General features: G+C 44.8%; 1 protein-coding gene across 5 annotated transcripts in view; it reads left to right on the top strand.

The window, feature by feature from the left end:
- The window catches only part of GTF2IRD1 (GTF2I repeat domain containing 1), a 156,292-nt gene that overhangs the window by 7,914 nt on the left and 128,942 nt on the right, over nucleotides 1–19,436 (top strand). Inside the window, exon 2 of one of the 5 annotated variants that reach the window (XM_077296465.1) lies at nucleotides 19,064–19,180. The exons of the other annotated variants lie outside the window; for them this stretch is intronic. The gene's annotated coding sequence lies outside the window, so the exon portion shown is untranslated. The remainder of the gene's footprint in view (nucleotides 1–19,063; nucleotides 19,181–19,436) is intronic. 5 annotated transcript variants of the gene reach the window in all.

Raw genomic sequence — 19,436 nt, forward strand, 5'->3', positions numbered from 1 at the left:
AGATGATGAAGGTTTCCGATCTTCTCTTATCAGCCACTAAAAAATTGACAGAACCAGGAGGCTATCAGTTTAGGTACCGTTACACTAAGCGACGCTCCAGCAATATAGACAACGATCCGACCTAAACTAGATCGCTGGAGCGTCGCTGTTTAGGTCGCTGTAGAGACGTCAAACACAGCAGCTCCAGAACGATGCAGGAGCGATCCTGTGACGTAACGGTGACTCACTTCTCGTTCACGCTCCATGTAAAAACATTGCTGACATTGTTGCTTTTGCTGTCAAACACGACGATACACGCCGATCTAGCGACCAAATAAAGTTCCAGACTTCTAGCTCCGACCAGCGATATCACAGCGGGATCCAGATCGCTGCTGCGTGTCAAACACAACGAGATCGCTATCCAGGACGCTGCAACGTCACGGATTGTTGTCATTCTCGTTGGAAAGTTGTTTAGTGTGAAGGTACCTTTTTCTGTTCAAGTTTTTCACACATTCATCGATTTGAACAGGGCAGTTTGATCAGCGACTCAGATCAGATATGTACATGTCTTTGTTTTTCTTTTGCGGACACAGGTTTTACATAAAAACACGGTCATGTGAACACCACCATGGACTAAACCGGGCATATGTTCTGTTCGTGAAAAACTCGGCTAGAGCATATCCATGAAACACAAACTTCTGATTTTCCTTAAGGGGATTATCCGGACACATCATATTGATGACCCATCCATCATTAAAATCATCAAAATCATTTAAGTGGGTTTTGACAGCCAGCACCCCCACCAATCAGCTTTTATGTGCTCTGGCGACTGGATGTGAACACTTTGAACGAAGCTGCAAAGCGTGACTCCATTGAAAGTGTAGCAGCTGCTGCCGGGTACAGCAGAACAACTCTATTCAAAAAAGAATAGGTGCAAAAAAACAGTTGATCAGTCGGATACCAGTTATCACGCCCTCAGTGATCTGATGCTGACAACCTTTTCTTTGGATAGGTCATGAATATTGTGTTACTGTCTGCATGAAATTACATTGTATTGCATTATCTTAGTTTAATTCAGATTGTACTAATTAAAGGGGTTTTCAATGATCTCAAATGGTTTAAATTTATTTTTAAAGATATAAAACTTCTTTGTAAATTACGCTAATTACAAATATGGTGAGATAAATAACTTTCGGGTGCTTTCCTGCAGGACTTTTCTGCAAATTTGTTGCACATATAACCCTTTGCAAAGGGAATGGATTTGGATTTGCTTTAGATACCAAATCCACAGAATTAATACATTTATGCTGTGATAGCTCATTCAGAATGATGCTACTGTAATGCACAGCAAAATTTCAGCATGTAAATCCAAAGATGAAATCTGCCTCGACTATTTATGCCCGTAGATCTGGGGATATTTCAAGATGGACTTGCAAAGCCAGGGGCAGGATAGGCTAAAGGAATTTATGTATCTCACAATCAGAGCTAGGCTTATAATTTATTAACAAAAGGTAATGGGAAAACTGCATTAGAATGTGCACACCTCTATGCAGACATGTTTCAGGTGTATGCTCCAAGCATGCATTTCTGATAAAAGGTTCTACCGTCTGCTACTATGCAGAAATATAGGTGCTTGTGTAGTCAATTGTAACAGAAAACGTAGACCATAGGGTGTACTTTTTTGTGTTGCGCCTATATATAGGAAACTGTAGTTAGCTGGGTCTCAATATGGCTGGAAAATAGATGTGGATCCATATCTCCCCAAGGGTTCCTTATTACTCCCACATAGCTCCTTCCCCAACCTTTCTCAGAAGCACTTTTTTTTTAGTTATTCTTTGGACAGTTTCACTGATAATCAAGCAATGATGTAAATGTCCAAAATGCGTTTTATAGCATTAAGTAAGGAACTTGTTACGCAAGTCATTTCCTGAGTTGTTTCTTAGTAGGGATCTCAATATTACAAATACGTGTCCCTCTTCGTAGATGAACCTTATAAAGGGAAGTAGCTCTGATCGACCTAATTTATTTATTTGTATGGTCGGCAGGACTGGCCATCTGGCAAATCTGGCAAATGCCAGATGGGCCTGTCTGGTCATGGACTGCCTTGTCTGCTACATTGTTAACAGAATCCATGTTCTCAAGACCCCCATACTGTTAACCCTAGAACGCATACCTGGGGCCTCGCAGGCCCGCCAGGTTACTTGTTTTCTATTTTCTGTAAAAGTACTTTAGTTAGAATTTTGAAAATCTAGGTAATCCTCAGGTATATAGTTGTTAGTAATTTCCAGTTATTCATATATTTTTATGTCACCACAAAAAAGTAAAAAAATAAAAAAGTAAAAAATTGAGCGGCACCGACCCTCATCCAACTGTAAAGATAAATTCTTTTCGGGGGATGCCAGATGTGACCCCTCACTTAACCGCTGACATCAGACCTCAGGTGCTCCATCAAAGAAAAAAGACTTCCATCCATGCAATCCTTATAAGAAAAAATGAGGGCACTCACCAGTCTTCGGTAAAGTCACTTCTTTATTAACAACTACAACTCCAGATAAAAATCATGGCCGGGGGAGAGGGAGCCGAAGCTCGTGTGAGCAGGGGAGGTCCTCCCCTGCTCACACGAGCTTCGGCTCCCTCTCCCCCGGCCATGATTTTTATCTGGAGTTGTCGTTGTTAATAAAGAAGTGACTTTACCGAAGACTGGTGAGTGCCCTAATTTTTTCTTATAAGGATTTCATATATTTTTATGTTACAGACATTTCGGTATAACAACCTTTTTTTGGGACTACCCCATATTCACGCAACTGGGGCCTTTTAGGCCGGTACTAGGTTTACATGTGATACACAGATTTGCTTATCAAGGCAAATTACGGAGGCAATGATCCGATGTGGAATACGCTTTCTGGAACATCCAGAGCAAAGAGAAAAAAAAGAAAGCGCTGCTATATTTGTCCAGCAAAGAAGGAAAGAAAATCGGAGCGTTTCTGTTCTACTTGCGGACAAAATGTATGCAAGGAACATTCAGCCGAAAAAATAATATGCGAGAATTGTCGGGGGAATATGTAAAGTTACAAATAAATATTCCTGCACCAAGTTTGCTACAACCAAAAAATGTTTTCATAAAAAAATTGCATATAGAATGCCTATATTTGGCGTGCCCGTTTACTTACTTTTTTGTTGTTTTATGCACGTAATTATGTTTTGAAACATACACATCTTAGGCTGTGTTCCCAGTAGCGCTGGGGTTTGCCATAAGGGGATCCATAATAGATCTGACCTCCTGATAACTCCAGGATTCCGCGAGCCTTAGCTGGGGTCACCAGGAGGTCAGATCCATTACGGATCCCCTCCTGACGGACCCCAGCGCTAGTTGGAATGCATCCTTACCTTGCAATTGTAAAATAAATTTTGAAAAGTATTTTTATTTGAGTTATTCCATGATAATTGTAAACAGGCCTAAAAGGCCCCAGGTGCGTGAATGTGTAGATTTCTATGGGTATGCGTTTTAGGGTTAAGAGTTGTGATAGAGCACAAAGCTGCTGACTCCATCACTTACCCCAGTAGGCCACAGGTATCATTAGAGATATTGGTCTTGTAGTAAAGCTTACTTTCCTCCGTCCAGGGTAATATTAGTAATATATCCCCATCTGGTGCTTGTGGACGGGAACAACATGGGCCTTTGTGATTTTAAATGCCAGGTGTCAGGACTCGGAACATTTTTTACCTTTTGTGCATTACTGCCCTTTTCCAAGATGGCGTCTGGTCTCATGTGCACTGTGTCTTCCTGCTATAAAACTCCACCCCAGCCTTCAGTCTGTGCTAGAGTATTCTGCCTTGCATCCAGCTCCTGATCTCTGGTGACTCCCTGGCTATATACCTGCTCCTGTGAACCTGTGTGGTGATCCTGCTACTCTGCTCTGAGTTCCTGCTGCATACACCAGTTTCCAGTAATCCTCCTTCATCTGCTGCTCGTGTTTACTTCCACCTGCATTTGCTGGACATGTAAGCTGCTGCTGCTTTGCATTAACCTGAGACTATTAACCTCCCTGGTTGAGCTAAGATATGATTTGAACTGCCTAATAAGCATATCTATCTGTGTCTGGACTAAGACAAGGATTTATTCATGTCAAGTATCCTCAAGAATAACTGTGCTTCATAGACTTTCTGCTTGATTGTATTTTGCTCTGAAGTTTCCTATAGACTGCTAAGCTGCATTTATTATTTGCACCAAGTGTTGTGGACTTGAGTTTCTCTCTGCACCTGTTTGAATCACCTTGGGATAATATGGACTTTACCACTTATAAAACTGTGTCCTGTAGTTGTCTTGTTCCACGCAAAGAGTCTCCTGAGTTATCCCCTATAATTATTACACCAGGGCTGAATATCAGCCCCAGTCCGTACCTGATGGTCGGCCTGAAATACTACTGTCATAGTGAAATTGTGCGGTAAGCCATCGCTTCAGAAAACGTATCAATGGTTATTGCTAGGTTGTTGCTAAGCTGGATAATAATCTTCTAGCAGACCACTGAGCTGGCTTCAGTATAAAGATAAGACAAAGTGTTTTTTTCTACAATAAACATTTACTGTATATTCATTTTATATGTTTTGTGGTCCAACTGCTGGGGCCATTTCCAAACTCTTAACTTTATAAGTCTATGGGCTCAGCTATTTCTCTATCTCCATAGACTACAAGATAGTACTGGGAATGGGAAATCTGGCACCAATAATACAAATATCAAATTGATATGTAATACATTTTATTTGTCCAAAAATCCAATTTACTTTAGTAATAATGTTGATAGGGATTTATCAGTAAAGGTATATCAACAGGATATATAATTAAAGGAGTTGTCCACTACTTGGACAACCCCTTCTGAATCTTGGTTTCTCCCAGTAAAATACCGTATATACTCGAGTATAAGCCGAGATTTTCAGCCCAAATTTTTGGGCTGAAAGTGCCCCCTCGGCTTATACTCGAGTCACGGTCTGTGGCAGGGTCGGCGGGTGAGGGGGAGAGGGCGCTGAGGCATACTTACCTAGTCCCGGCGCTCCTGTCGCTCCCCCTGCCCGTCCCACGGTCTCCGGGTGCAGCAGCCTCTTCCCCTGAGCGGTCACGTGGGACCGCTCATTAGAGAAATGAATAGGCTGCTCCACCTCCCATAGGGGCGGAGCCGCCTATTCATTTCTCTAATGAAGCGGTGCCGGTGACCGCTGACAGAGGAAGAGGCTGCGGCACCGAACACAGGCAGGGGGAAGGAGCGGGACGCCGGGAGCAGGTAAGTATGTCATATTCACCTGTCCGCGTTCCACACGCCGGGCGCTGTCTCCATCTTCCCGGCGTCTCTCTCTCCTCACTGACTGCAGGCAGAGGGCGCGATGACGCATATAGTGTGCGCGCCGCCCTCTGCCTGATCAGTCAGTGCAGGGAGACGCCGGGAAGATGGCGCCGAGAAGCTGCAAGCAAGACAGGTGAGTATGTGTTTTATTATTTTTATTGCAGCAGCAGCAGCACAGCTATGGGGCAATAATGGACGGTGCAGAGCACTATATGGCACAGCTATGGGGCAATAATGGACGGTGCAGAGCACTATATGGCAGAGCTATGGGGCAATGGTGCAGAGCACTGTATGGCACAGCTATGGGGAAGTAATGGTGCAGAGCACTATATGGCACAGCTATGGGGCAGTAATGGTGCAGAGCACTGTATGGCACAGCTATGGGGCAGTAATGGTGCAGAGCACTATATGGCACAGCTATGGGGCAGTAATGGTGCAGAGCACTGTATGGCACAGCTATGGGGCAGTAATGGTGCAGAGCACTATATGGCACAGCTATGGGGCAGTAATGGTGCAGAGCACTGTATGGCACAGCTATGGGGCAGTAATGGTGCAGAGCACTATATGGCACAGCTATGGGGCAGTAATGGTGCAGAGCACTATATGGCACAGCTATGGGGCAGTAATGGTGCAGAGCACTGTATGGCACAGCTATGGGGCAGTAATGGTGCAGAGCACTATATGGCACAGCTATGGGGCAGTAATGGTGCAGAGCACTGTATGGCACAGCTATGGGGCAATAATGGTGCAGAGCACTATATGGCACAGCTATGGGGCAGTAATGGTGCAGAGCACTATATGGCACAGCTATGGGGCAGTAATGGTGCAGAGCACTGTATGGCACAGGTATGGGGCAGTAATGGTGCAGAGCACTATATGGCACAGCTATGGGGCAGTAATGGTGCAGAGCACTGTATGGCACAGCTATGGGGCAATAATGGTGCAGAGCACTATATGGCACAGCTATGGGGCAGTAATGGTGCAGAGCACTATATGGCACAGCTATGGGGCAGTAATGGTGCAGAGCACTGTATGGCACAGCTATGGGGCAATAATGGTGCAGAGCACTATATGGCACAGCTATGGGGCAGTAATGGTGCAGAGCACTGTATGGCACAGCTATGGGGCAATAATGGTGCAGAGCACTATATGGCACAGCTATGGGGCAATAATGGTGCAGAGCACTATATGGCACAGCTATGGGGCAGTAATGGTGCAGAGCACTGTATGGCACAGCTATGGGGCCATAATGAACAGTATGGAGCATCTATTTTTATTTTTGAAATTCACCGGTAGCTGTTGCATTTTCCACCCTAGGCTTATACTCGAGTCAATAAGTTTTCCCAGTTTTTTGTGGCAAAATTAGGGGGGTCGGCTTATACTCGGGTCGGCTTATACTCGAGTATATACGGTAATAATACTTACACTCATCTCTGGTGCCGGCCCAGTGGTGTCAGCACTGGCTCTCTCGGAAGATTGCTTGACATTGTTATGAAACATAGAGAGATTCAGAAAAAGTTGTCAAAGTAGTGGACAACCCCTTTAATGCTTTGCATTATGGAACACTGCTTCTAGTGGAGATTACATCAGTTCCTGCAATTTAAAGCACCATTATGAGGACCTATAAGAAAGTCATGTCCATGATCCATGCATTAGGCGTTAATGTTGTTCTCTAGTTGAATTCATTGTACTCAGCAGTGTTGTGCAAACTATTTCCACTTCTCTACTATAATAATAATAATCTTTATTTTTATATAGCGCTAACATATTCCGCAGCGCTTTACAGTTTGCACACATTATCATCGCTGTCCCCGATGAGGCTCACAATCTAAATTCCCTATCAGTATGTCTTTGAAATTTGGGAGGAAACCGGAGTACCCGGAGGAAACCCACACAAACACGGGGAGAACATACAAGCTCCTTGCAGATGTTGTCCTTGGTGGGATTTGAACCCAGGACCCCAGCGCTGCAATGCTAACCACTGAGCCACCGTGCTGCTGTCTACTAAGCCAAGTGATTGGCTGCAGCGGTCATGCCTGTAGTTGTGATAATACGGCTGCAGCTCTATGATCAAAGCCTAGTGAGATGGTAGAGGCAGCGCTGGAGTGGAAGGGGACAAGGTTTAAAGTCCACCAAGAACAGCAGCTGCATGTGTTGATATGGTTTGCTTGGATTTCCCTGGAATATGTTGGTGCTCTACAAGCACGCATAATAAATGTGGCTCACGTTGTTATTTTAACCTCTTCACACCCCAAGCCTGTTTTCACCTTCATGACGTGGCCAAATTTTACAATTCTAACAAGTGTCACTTTATGAGGTAATAACTCTGAAATTCTTCAATGGATCCCACTGATTCTGAGACTGTTTTCTCGTGACATATTGTACTTCAAGATAGTGGTAAAACTTGTTTGATATGACTTTTGTTTATTTGTGAAAATATCAGAAAATTTAGCTATTTTCAAACTTTTAATTCCTGTGCCTTTAAGCCAGAGAGTTATGTTACACAAAATAAAAAAAAAACACATTTTTTTAGGGACCACATCAGGTTTGAAGTGACTTTGGGGGGCCTATATGAGAGAAAATAACTAAAAGAGACACCATTTTAAAAACTGCTCTACTCAAAGCCCTCCAAACAACCTCCAAGATGGCACAGGTGCCAGCGGCGCCAGCTTGCTAGAGAAGAAAAAAAAATTTCCTCCTCCAAGATAGCGCCGCTGGCACACTAGCAGCTATCGGCAATCTCCCGAGCATGCCGACACCCCATATGTGGGAGAAAACTACTCTTGAGTCGCAGTGCACAGAGGGGTGGCGCTCATAGCAATCTGGCAATGACAACCACAGAGGTCTACTGCAGACTTCAGGTTGTCATGCCGAGCAATCAGTGACCCGCAACGGTGTCACCGATGGGCATGACTAGTGACGCGCTTCCCGTAAGCGCGAGTTAAATGACATTGTCAGAGATTGTTGGTGGCATTTAACTAGTTAACAGCCAGGAGCGGGGGTTGCGATTCCTCCCGAGGCTGTTGCGGGCACATGTCAGGTGTGTAGATCAGCTGTCATGTGCCCGGAAAGGTGCGGTCCCTGGCACCTAGGGGGAATCCGACATGTGCGTACTATTACTGCTCATGTCGGAAAGGGGTTAAACAATATTTTACCCCAGAAAGAATTGGCTGCAAACCCATACTGTAATGTCTGTATACTCTCTTTTGCTTCCTCCCCTGCCCAGGAGCTGTGGTATAATCAGACCATGCCCCTGTACTGTCAGACACGGCCATTACACAGTACACAGCAGGGGCACATTTATAAGATTATCTCAGCACAGCAACATTTTTTTTAAACACGTCTAATTATTAATATTTCATACAGAGCTAGATAGCAGAATAGTCGGTAATTCAATTGTCGGCATTTGCTAAATACTTACCGAACCCGACAATATACAGTGCCTAGGGAAAGTATTCGGCCCCCTGGAACTTTTCAGCCTTTTCCCACATTTCATGCTTCAAACATAAAGATACCAAATGTAAATTTTTGGTGAAGAATCAACAACAAGTGGAACACAATTGTGAAGTAGAACGTAATTTATTGGTTATTTTACATTTTTGTGGAAATTCAAAAACTGAAAAGTGGGGCATGCAATATTATTCGGCCCCTTTACTTTCAGTGCAGCACTTTCAGTGCATAGCACTCATCCGTATTATGGTCTAGTGTGACTTTGGCCTTTGATGTAGGCTCCGGCGCTTAGCCCACATCAAAGCCGGGACATGTCAGCTGTTTTGTACAGCTGACATGTGCTCGCAATAGTGGTGGGTGGAATCGCGATCCACCCACCGCTATTAACTTTTTAAATGCCACTGTCAAACTCTGACTGCAGCATTTAAATCGCACTTCCGGCCATCTGGCCGGAAATACGCACATCGGTGACCCCCGTCACGTGATCGGGGGTCATCGGTTCGTCAGTATGACAACCTTGAGACCTCTATGGTTGTCAGTGCCGGATTGCTATGAGTGCCACCCTGTGGTCAGTGCTCATAGCAATGCTGTAATTCTACTACATAGAGACGATCTCAGCATTGTCTCTATGTAGCAGAGCCAATCAGGCTATGGCAGCTTCTAGCCTCCCATAGAGGCTATAGAAGCATGCCAAAAGTTAAAGTAAAATGTTTTGAAAAATATGAAAAAAAAAATATTCAAATTCAAATCACCCCCCTTTCGCCCCATTCAAAATAAAACAATAAAAAAATCAAACATAGACATAGTTGGTATCTCCACATTCAGAATCGCCCGATCTATCAATATAAAAAAGGATTAGCCTGATCGCTAAGCGGTGTAACGAGAAAAAATATCAAAACGCCAGAATTATGTCTTTTTGGTCGCCGCGACATTGCATTAAAATGCAATAAAGGGCGATCAAAAGATCATATCTGCATCAAAATGGTATCATTAAAAACGTCAGCTCGGCGCTCAAAACATAAGTCCTCACCCAACCTGAGATCACAAAAAATACAGACGACACGAGTCGGAAAATGGCCCAATTTTAACAAAGTTTGGAATTTTTTTTCACCACTTAGATAAAAAAGAACCTAGACTTGTTTGTTGTCTATGAACTCGTAATCACATGAAGAATCATAAGGGCAGGTCAGTTTTAGCATTTAGTGAACTTAGCAAAAAAGCCATACAAAAACAGTTGTGGGATTGCACTTTTTTTGCAGTTTGAACGCACTTGGAATTTTTTTTCCATTTTCTAGTACACAACATGCTAAAACCAATAGTGTAGTTGAAAAGTACAACTCGTCCCGCAAAAAAACAAGTCCTCATATGGCCATATTGACGGAAAAATAAAAAAGTTATGGCTCTGGGAGGAAGGGGAGCGAAAAGCAAAAACGCAAAGAATAAAAAGGGCTGGGTCTTTAAGGGGTTTTAAACAATTCTGGACTGCCCATATGATGATGTCATGTGTTTGGAGGTTGTTGCCCTCCTACTGCTCCCTCCACCTCTCCTGGTGTACTGGCCTTTCTCCTGGTAACAACAGCCAAAAAGGACGAGAACAGAGAAATGGTCTGTGGTTACTGTCTGCAGAACCACTCCTTTATAGAGGTTGCTTCTACCTGATGTCTGTTCCATTTGCACAACAGCAGGAGAAATTGATTCACAATCAGTGTTGCTTCATAACTGGACAGGTTAATTTCGGGGAAGTGTGATTGACTTGGATTTACATTGTGTTGTTTAAGCGTTCCCTTTATTTTAATTTGAGCAGTGTATATTGCATTTACCGGTATATCTATGTAAGCTTACGTCTCAAATTGTGGGTGGAATTGTCGTTTTGGAACCATTTTAAGTAATATTAGGGAGCAATAACTTAATATGAATGGCCCTAATCTTTCACATGAGTGCTTTAGGTATCATACGAGAGCTTCATTGGGAATTCAAGTTCTTGTGCTTAGAATACAGGCACTGTAAATGGGATTGCAAATTTTTCACGAAGTTCAAGTACATGAAGTGCCCTTCCTAACATGCAGTATGTGACCTGAAATGAACCAGACAAATAGATGAACAACTTCTAGTGTCTCTCTATCATCACATCAACTTTTCATTTACTGAGAACATACAGAACAGAGGCTTCATTCTATTAACACGATAGGGATGAACTGAAATTCTCCAATGCTGCTTTCTTCTGTTACCCAAATCACTCCCATATGTCAAAAGACCCCTTAACAGGATTCTTGCCTTATCAGATCTCAGAGACTATGGGTATGTGCACACGTTCAGGATTTCTTGCAGAAATTTCCTGAAGAAAACCGGAAATTTTCTGCAAGAAATCCGCATTTTTTTTTTGCGTTTTTTTTCCGTTTTTTTCGCGTTTTTTTAGCATTCTGCAAGCGTAATTAGCTTGCAGAATGCTAAAGTTTTCCAAGCGATCTGTAGCATCGCTTGGAAAACTGACTGACAGGTTGGTCACACTTGTCAAACATAGCGTTTGACAAGTGTGACCAACTTTTTACTATAGATGCTGCTTTTGCAGCATCTATAGTAAAAGATAGAATGTTTAAAAAAAATTAAAAAATGCTTATACTCACCCAGACATCTCCTCACCGGCGTCCGTTCCTCTTCCTATAGCTGGTCTGTGCGCGCAGGACCTTCCGTGACGTCACGGTCACGTGAGCGGTCACATGACCGCTCACGACCAATCACAGGACAGTGACGTCATCGGCAAGGTCCTTCACCGCACATCAGCTACAGGAACCGAAGCGACAGCATGCAGTGGAGGCGGGAAGACATCGAGGGTGAGTATAGGACTATTTTTTATTTTAATTCTTATTTTTTGACCACTTATATGGTGCCCAGTGCGTGGAGGAGAGTCTCCTCTCCTCCACCCTGGGTACCAACCGCACATAATCTGCTTACTTCCCGCATCGTGTGCACAGCCCCGTGCGGGAAGTAAGCAGATCAATGGACCCCTAGGTGTGCGGAATCCCCTGCAATTCCGCATTTTAATGAACATGTTGCTTTTTTTTCCGGGATGCGATTTTTTCGCGGAAAAAAAGGCTACATTTGCACAAAAAATGCGGAATACACTTAAAATAATGGGAGGCATATGTAAGCGTTTTTTTCGCGTTTTTATCACGTTTTTATAGCGAAAAAACTAGAAAAATACTTAACGTGTGCACATGGCCTATCTGTGTCTATGCGCCACCAAGAAGAGGTTAGGACTGTGGGAACTTATATAGATAGATCCAGAAATCTTTGGGCAGTGACACAAGTTTTGACATTTTAGCTGCTTACCAAAAGATATTCAAGATGCAGATATAAGTCAATATGGACTTAAAATGCAGAATTTCAGCTATAACTTGAGGGTGTTCACATTCTAATTTGAATAAGGGTTTAGGAATTACAGCACTTCATCTCTTATTAAAGGGACCAAAATTTGACAGATATCTCAAAAGTTCTTTAATGAGCTCCATGGGCTATTCCCTCTTTAATCCATGATCAATTTAGCATTTAAAACATTTAAAAGGTCTATAGCTGATTCCAGGTATGGAATTTGCATTTTTAAAGGGAACCTATCACCCCGTTTTTTTCGGTATGAGATAAAAATACTGTTAAATAGGGCCTGAGCTGTGCATTACAATAGTGTAGTTTGTGGACCCCGATTCCCCACCTATGCTGCCGAAATACGTTACCAAAGTAGTCGTTTTCGCCTGTCAATCAGGCTGGTCAGGTCGGATGGGCGTGGTTTCTTCCCCCAGATATTGCGTAGTTTTCCGTTGGTGGCGTAGTGGTGTGCGCATGTCCAAGGTCCCGAATCCTGCACAGGGGTGTGAAAATAGCAGCGATGTCCGTTATTCCATTGGTGATCGGTGGGCGCGGCCATCTTGCTTTGGCCGCGCGTGCGCAGAAGCGGCGCTCTGCTGGCCGCGGCTTCAGGAAAATGGCCGCGGGATGCCGCGCGTGCGCAGATGGATATCGCGGCAGCCATTTTCTTGAAGCCGCGGCCAGCAGAGCGCCGCTTCTGCGCACGCGCGGCCAAAGCAAGATGGCCGCGCCCACCGATCACCAATGGAATAACGGACATCGCTGCTATTTTCACACCCCTGTGCAGGATTCGGGACCTTGGACATGCGCACACCACTACGCCACCAACGGAAAACTACGCAATATCTGGGGGAAGAAACCACGCCCATCCGACCTGACCAGCCTGATTGACAGGCGAAAACGACTACTTTGGTAACGTATTTCGGCAGCATAGGTGGGGAATCGGGGTCCACAAACTACACTATTGTAATGCACAGCTCAGGCCCTATTTAACAGTATTTTTATCTCATACCGAAAAAAACGGGGTGATAGGTTCCCTTTAAATTACTTCTGCGAACCCACTACATGCAGTCAAAAGAGATCTCAATGGAAGAGACATAGACCATCATTAGGCTGAAAAAAAAATCCATCAAAGAGATGTCAGAAATGTTAGGCGAGGCCAAATCAACAGTTTGATACATCTTGTAAAAAAAGAGCACACTGGTGAACTTGGGAGCTCAAAAAGGCCTGGACGTGCACAGAAGACACGAGTGGTAAATGATCGCAGAATCCTTTCCATGGTGAAGAAAAAAATCTTCACAACATCCATCCAAATGAAGAACACTCTCCAGGAAGTAGGTGTTTTGGTCTCTAAGTCTACCATAAAGAGAAGACTTCATGAGAGCAAATATAGAGGGTTCACCACAAGGTACAAACCATACAAACCATTAATCAGCTTTAAAAATAAAAAAGGGGAGATTAGACTTTTCAAAAAAACATCTAAAGAAGCCAACTCAGTTCTGGAAAATAATTATTTGGACAGATGAAACTAAGATTGACCTGTACCAGAATTATAGGAAGAAGAAAGTATGGAGATGGCTTGGAACGGCTCATGATTTAAAGCACACCACATCCTCTGTAAAACATGGTGGAGGCAGTGTGATGGCATGGATATGCATGGCTTGCAAGGGCACTGGGTCACTAGTGTTTATTGATGGTGGGGCTGAAGACAGAAGCAGCCGGATGAATTCTGAAGTGTACAGGGCTATACTTTCTGCTCAGATTCAACCAAACACAGCAAGGTTGATTGGACGGCACTTCACAGTACAGATGGACAGTGACCCAAAACATACTACGAAAGCAACCCAGGAGTTCTTTTCAAGACAAAGAAGTGGAATGTTCTGCAATTGCCAAGTCAATCACCAGATCTCAACCCCATCAAGCATTCATTTCACATGCTTAAGATAAAATTTAAGGCGCAGTGTGCAAGCCTGGCTGGGACATCAGACGGCCAGAGCTTACTGCGTCTGCGCAGGACACCAGTACACAGCGCAGGCGCCGGTTTTGAAACGATAACAGGGCTGAGGGGGCGGCGCTGAAAACGCAGGAAGATTGGAGTGACGGCAGAGGAGCTGGCCAAGCTGGGGAGTGAGGACCCGCCTCCCTGGCTAGAGACAGGAATTGTGGCTAAGTATAAAAACGCTTTATTTGGGGTATACTTGAACCTAAAACTAAAAGAGTCACCTTGTTAGAATGCAGCATTACTGCTGCACAAGGTGGCTCTTTTAGTTTATAACGGCTGGAGGGTGGTGACAGTGGCCCTTTAATAAGCAGCAACTGAAGTTATCTGCAGTAAAGGCTTGGCAATGCAACACAAAGGAGGAAACACAACGTTTGGTGACATCCATGGCCTCCAGATTTCAGACAGTTATTGCCTGCAACAAATTTTCTACAAAGTATTAACAATAAATATTTTATTTATGGTAAAGTTAATTTGTCCAATTGCCGTATTTTGCTGATTATGGACTATAAGACGCACCCCAAACTTTGAGGTGGAAAATAAGGAAATAAATGTTTTATATAAAGTGGTGGTGCGTCTTATAATCCATTTTAACGGTAGCTAACCTTGGGGTTCGGTGGCTGTGGAGCGGGGTCACAGGAGGCAGGGACGCTGCTTCAGGAGGCCGTTGGCGGCAGGAGCGGGGTGATGCTGGGGTGCCTGGGCACTCATTAGATGTCGGCGTCAGTGAGCGGAGTCCCCTTTGCCATTCAGTTTCCTTCGGTGAGCTTCAGGAAAATAGCTACCGGAGACTGACCATGTGCAGATTGAGATCTCGGAATCTCTCGTTTCCCGAGATCTCAGTCTGCGCATGTGCCACCTCCAGTGGCCATTTTCTCGAAGCCCACCGCATGGAACTGAATGGCAAAGGGGACTCCGCTCACCGACACCGACATCTAATGAGTGCCCAGGCGCCATAGCATCACTCTTCTCCTGCCGCTGCTGGCCTCCTGAAGCAGCGACCCTACCTCCTGTGACTGAGTGCCGGCCATAAGGTGAAAGCAGAGCACAGCGGTGACGTCACCGCTGTGCTGTGCTTTTACTTTCCGGCCGGCAGTCAGTCAGTGCGGGAAGCAGACGGCTAGGGACCTGACGGACACCGGAATGTGAGTATGTATGTTTTTTTTTTTTTACATTTACGATGGTAACCAGGGTAAACATCGGGTTACTAAGCGCGGCCCTGCGCTTAGTAACCCGATGTTTACCCTGGTTACAAGCGAACGCATCGCTGGATCGGTGTCACACACACCGATCCAGCGATGACAGCGGGAGATCCAGCGACGAAATAAAGTTCCAAACGATCTGCTACGACGTACGATTCTCAGCAGGGTCCCTGATCGCTGCTGCATGTCAGACACAGCGATATCGTATGGATATCGCTGGAACGTCACGGATCGTACCGTCGTAGCGACAAAAGTGCCACTGTGAGACGGTACCCTAACACCTGCACTTCCACACAACTTCTTGCCATATTTCACTCTGGCTCAGCAAGGAATAAGAAAATTACATGAAACAATCACATCCATCATTACCAAGTTTCCTTCTTGTATTCCTTACATAGCTCTTCCAGTTACTCTTTTCACAACGTATATAACTTTATAAGACCAGGTATTATCTCATATGAGCTACATTTCTAGGGAAAATTGTTCTGATATTAGATTCTATTGAATTATTTCTGTGTTGTTGTGTTTTACAAAATCGGAAATATACAGAAATGCTGATGGCTGCATATACTATATACATCTATGAGTGCTTACTTATGGATCTGTATAACTTGAGCTTGATTTGAACAGAGCTTCTAGTATAAGGAGGCTATATGATTGGGTCCCGAGAGGCCAGATCCACACATACACATACACTTTTTAGTTGTGGCCAGTGTAAAACGTATGCCACAGTCTGTTGGCTTTATGAACTGATGAATACTCCCCTTGTATACCTCTAGTTTAAGGTTATGATGAGATGTGAACAAACCCCAAAACAGAGGAATGTGCTGGAGATTGTGTGTTTAGAAGCAGAGGCGTAGCTAGGGTTTTGGTACAGGGGTGCGAAGCTGCTGAGTGGGCCCCTAACCAGGTAACCTTGATTACAACTGGGTGACGCACCCTAATAGTGGAGGAGAACCTCAGTAGATGACCGCGCTGTTACTGAAGATAATCTCTATATAAAGACCAACATAGATATTACCGCCATATGGTCAGTGGTAGATACCAGTCCTACAGAACATATAAGAGATCACAGTACAGTTACAGATAATGACTTACCTCTGACATTCTTTCTGAGGGAATAATTTTTCCCGTCATTTCCATCTGGCCCAGACCGACATGACAACTTCTTCCACCAAGGACTTGGCTACAGAGAATACAACAAAGACACATTTCACTTCTCATATTCCAGCCCCATCACCATCTATTCCCAACCTGCACAAACTTCTCATCCTGCTGATATCACAATACTGAGCTGCTGCTGCTGCTGTATGTGTCCCTATTACTGCCCCTGCTGTGTGGTTCTCTGTGCCCTCTAAATTCTAAAGCACCCCTCTATAATATAGTAATGCCGGGCGCAAGTGCCCTAGAAAACACTGCCCATATTTTGCCCCCTAGAAAGTAATATTGTCCTGTGTGCCCCTTTGACAGTCACAATAACCTGAGTTCCCCTATAACAATAAGTGCCCGCTTTACATTTAATAAAGTCCTGAGTCTGCCCCCCTGTACAGCTCCCCTATGCACAGTATAATGCCCCCTCATTGTATAGTACCACCCACACAATATACTGACCCCTTAGTAGCCTCCAAACTAATGGCTCTAACACTGTATGATGGCCCCTTTACTGTAATCCCCACACTTTATGATGGCCCCATAGATAACTTCCATATAGTATAATGTGCCAGATAGTCCTCAATATAGCACAAGGCAGAACCCCCATAGGCAGACCCTGCTGTATAAGACAGTACCCCTATAGGCAGACCCTGCAGTATAAGGCAGCACCCCCATAGGCAGACCCTGTAGTATAAGGAAGCACCCCCATAGGCAGACCCTGTAGTATAAGACAGTACCCCTATAGGCAGACCCTGCAGTATAAGGCAGCACCCCCATAGGCAGACCCTGTAGTATAAGGAAGCACCCCCATAGGCAGACCCTGTAGTATAAGACAGTACCCCTATAGGCAGACCCTGCAGTATAAGGCAGCACCCCCATAGGCAGACCCTGTAGTATAAGACAGATCCCCCTTAGGCAGACCCTGTAGTAAAAGGCAGCACCCATTAAAAAAACACAATAAATACTCATCTCTCTTTCTCCATGTTCCAGCGATGCTCCGAGCTCCCACTCCCGCTCATCTCCTGACAGCGGGCGCCAGGCAGTGACGTCATCGTGTCCGCTGTCAGTGTCAGCGACGCCAGACGCTGAGAGGGGGATGATGGGAGAAGGAGTTTAATGCTCCTTCCCTCATCAATGCAGTGAGCTGTATTGGCTAGATGCCGATACAGCTCACCTTGTGATGACAGGCAGGGGGCCCACTGCTGACACCGGGCCCCCCCTGCTCAGGGGCCCCATGGCGGCAGAGCAGGGAGATTCGCTGCGCGCGCCGATGTAGTTACAGTAGCGTAGCTCCGGGTGGGCCCCCTCAGAGCTCCGGGCCCGGGGCGCCCGCACCCTCTGCCCCCCGGTAGCTACGCTACTGTTTAGAAGGGACTGCAGTAAGTCGTCTTCACAGTTGTTAGTATAGTGTAGCACCTGTTGTATCTTCACTCACACAGTTAGGGTACCGTCACACAGTGAAATTTCCATCGCTACGACGGTACGATTCGTGACGTTCTAGCGATATCGTTACGATATCGCAGTGTCTGACACGCAGCAGCGATCAGGGACCCTGCTGAGAATCGTACATCGTAGCAGATCGTTTGGAACTTTCTTTCGTCGCTTGATCACCCGCTGACATCGCTGGATCGTTGTGTGTGACAGCGATCCAGCGATGTGTTCGCTTGTAACCAGGGTAAACATCGGGTAACTAAGCGCAGGGCCGCGCTTAGTAACCCGATGTTTACCCTGGTTACAAGCGTAAACGTAAAAAAAACAAACAGTACATACTTACATTCCGGTGTCAGTCCTCCGGCGTCTCAGCTTCTCTGCACTGTGTGAGCGCCTGCCGGCCGGAAAGCGAGCACAGCGGTGACGCGGTGACGTCACCGCTCTGCTTTCCGGCTATGGCGCTTACACAGTGGAGAGAAGCAGAACGCCGGGGACAGACACCGGAATGTGAGTATGTACTGTTTGTTTTTTTTACGTTAACGCTGGTAACCAGGGTAAACATCGGGTTACTAAGCGCGGCCCTGCGCTTAGTAACCCGATGTTTACCCTGGTTACCCGGGGACTTCGGCATCGCTCCAGCGCCGTGATTGCAAAGTGTGACCGCAGTCTACGACGCTGGAGCGATATTCATACGACGCTGCGACGTCACGAATCGTGCCGTCGCAGCGATGGAAATTTCACTGTGTGACGGTACCCTTACTGTTGTTGCTTAGGTTTCACATGAGCAATCTCCTATCTGCAATATTCTTTAGTGCTCACTGCCCTCTCTCCTGATGAGGATTTCAATTAGCTTTATTATGGAGTCCTCAGTGATAGTGATCTTTATTGTTAAGGAGCAGGGATGGGGTTGTAATTTCATCCCAGGTTTCCTGTGACCACGCCATAAAACCATCCGTAATGAAATAAAGACTCAAGCAGTGAGAAAAATACAACAGTACGTGAACTGGACATGTGAATGACTTCACTAAGCATAAACATGTAATCCCTTTCTGTTGCTACAGTCAGGTGAGTTTTAATTAAAAAAAAATAGTAATAAAAAAATTGATGAAATTCTGAAGTATTGCAATGAGCTAAGACCACTTTTCATTCTCTAGGTGATATAACATTGCAACCTTTGGCGATAAGGTAAAAAACACAGAAAGGAAAAACAAAAATGGAACGTGATGGAAGCCTTGTGATCCTATTCTACATGGCTGGGTAACATATCACAGGTATATAATGGCTGTGATCTGGGAAATAATCTGACCTTAGCTAGATGTAGATGTAAGATTTTTGTTAGCAGATTTCAGCGGCGTTATTGAACCATCTTATGTCTTTGGTGTTTGCCTAATGGAACAAAGGAAAGAAGGAATATGCATGTTGGATGTTATCCCACCGGATCCAGAGCTGTAAGGTTACTGCTTACTGCTTGTATTTACATGATATAAACATGGACGCCCAGACAATCTGAGCATGCATTTAAAGAGG

This window comes from Ranitomeya variabilis, chromosome 3 (assembly GCF_051348905.1).
Source record: "Ranitomeya variabilis isolate aRanVar5 chromosome 3, aRanVar5.hap1, whole genome shotgun sequence".
Taxonomy (NCBI): domain Eukaryota; kingdom Metazoa; phylum Chordata; class Amphibia; order Anura; family Dendrobatidae; genus Ranitomeya; species Ranitomeya variabilis.